Consider the following 2,353-nt stretch of genomic DNA (forward strand, 5'->3'; position numbering starts at 1 on the left):
TGCCCCAGGGTCCTGTCTGTGGACTGCAGGTGATGGTCACCGGTGCCCCAAGGTCCTGTCTGTGGACTGCAGGTGATGGTCACTGGTGCCCCAGGCCCTGGTCCGGTTGCCTCACCACTTCTCCACTTACGGTGCTGAGTGGACTCAGATGGGCACCCAGAACTCACCTCCATCTCCTCTCTGCTGAAGGCTGGGAGGGTGATGTCCCCATCCTCTTGGGGTGATCCCAGCAGCTTTGGTGGCTCTACTGCCTGCCATCCCTGTTTCTCTCAGGCTATTTGGTGATCCACATGTGGAATACTCAACACACTGCGAGAGAAATGGAGGAAACGGTGTTTTCAGGAGCAGCTCTGAAGTGGGTAGCCTAGGGGCCTGGGAAGCAGTCCCCTCCACACTCCTGAGTGTCCCTCACCCCAGTTTAGTTTTCTGGCCACAAACATTTCCTGGGAAACACTGTTCTTAGCACCTTTTTCTTTTGTGTTGGGCTACTTATGGCACCTCAAATTGTTTCCTATTAATAAAGGAAAAAGTTTCCTCCTCTGCTGTTTCAAGCCAGCAGAGTAAGAATTTTCTTAGAAGTCTTGCAAATCTTGAGGCTTGATCAGAAGTTTGATTGGGGGAGGGGCTAAGTAAAGATCAATTTTTTTTTTAAAGCAAATATTTCATATCAGGTGTCACTTGTAGCCTCCCTAAATGAAAGGTCTGTAAATAATTTTTCCTTGCAAAGAATAAAACACAGCAGCTTTTTTTCCTTTGGTAGGATGGCAGAGTATGACTTGACTACTCATATGCCTACTTTTTGGACTGGCATTTGGTCTTTCTGCTCCTTGAGCATGTCTCTGGAAAGGAGATTTACAATGAAAAAGAAATATTATAAGGGAAATTGTGTCTTCTTAGTGATACCAACATGGTAGACTTTGCTATGGTTGTATACAAAAGCCTTTATTCTGTTGATATTCCTCATGCTTTCAGAGAAAAAAAGAGTCACAAGACCTGACACAGTTAAAAGAGACCACAGATGATAATTCTGTGGGTTCTCTTCTGCAGTCTCTTCAGCAGCAAACATGGCTCATTCACTGGTCTTTGTTTCCTTCAATTCCCCCAAAAGTCGTGATGATATTATTGATCTCTACCAACCACAGTATCTTAATGCAATTCAGGCAATGTACACATATTCTTCACCATTTGATTATAGTAGTCATAACAAACAAAGATGTTTGAAAACACCAGCAGGTGCTAAAAGATCTTGTCAAAGTTATTCAACAGGAATCTTACACATACAAAGACCCAATTACAGAATTTGTTGAATGCTTATATGTTAACTTTGACTTTGATTGGGCACAGGAAAAACTGAGGGAACGTGAATCAGATCTTGCCACGACTTCTTATTGGTGGCTTGTCTTGAGGATTTCATTGAAAATGCCCATTTCTTCATAGTTGAGACTTTTTGTCATATCCACCAGTATATCAGCATTAATATTTGGCAGATAAACAGAATATGACTTCAGAAGCTGAAAGGTGGATTGTGAATTTGATCAGAAACACAAGACTCCATGCCAAGATGGATTCTTTTTTTTTTTTTTGCCAAGATGGATTCTAAATCAGGTCATGTGGTTATGGGTAACAATGCAGGCTCACCCTATCAGCAAGTGATTGAAAAGACTGAAAGTCTTTCTTTTAAAGCCAGATGTTGGCCATGAATATTGAGAAGAAACCAGAATAGTAGGTCAGAGGCTCCTAACTGGGCAACTCAAGACTCTGGCTTCTACTGAAGAAGTATAAAGAAAAGATGAAAAATTCTATAAAAGAAGATGAAATAACAAAATCATTATGTAATAAGAGGTGATGTACATTTTAGAAACAATTAAGTATTGAGCATAAGTTTGGAGAATTTGAATAAAATTGTCTATGATTCATTTCATTTTGCTATTAAAAAAAAGAATAAAACACAGCAAAGCTCCTGAGTACTTCGGAATTTGCCTCCCTCTCACTGGTGTCTCAGCAGCCCCAGAGCTGTCCTGATCACATCGGGGGTGATCATATAGGGGATCTGGCCACAGCTATGACACCACCTAGATAAAGCTTGACCCAGATTTCTGCTGGGGGCAGGTGTGGAGCAGTGAAAGTAGAGAAAAGGGCGTGGGATGATTGACGGGTATGCAGTCAATGCGAATTGAGAGGCCGTGATGAATTTGAAGGAGGGCCAGCATTTGAACTCTACTGTACATGCCTGGAGGTCTTCACAGACAGGGTGGGTCTCTGTGTGCCTGGAGTTTATTGGGAGGTCCTCTAGGTATGGGTGTGGATTCGATGAACTTCAAAGTCTTTTCAACATTTGTGTTCTATGGTCAAG

General features: G+C 42.2%; 1 pseudogene; it reads left to right on the forward strand.

Annotated features, from left to right (window-relative positions):
* LOC100958018 overlaps nt 1–1,791 on the forward strand; it is a 58,822-nt pseudogene extending 57,031 nt beyond the window's left edge.
* The last annotated feature ends 562 nt before the right edge of the window (nt 1,792–2,353 follow it).

The sequence above is a fragment of the Otolemur garnettii genome, unplaced genomic scaffold, assembly GCF_000181295.1.
Source record: "Otolemur garnettii isolate 467f Iridium unplaced genomic scaffold, OtoGar3 scaffold00205, whole genome shotgun sequence".
NCBI classification, from domain to species: domain Eukaryota; kingdom Metazoa; phylum Chordata; class Mammalia; order Primates; family Galagidae; genus Otolemur; species Otolemur garnettii.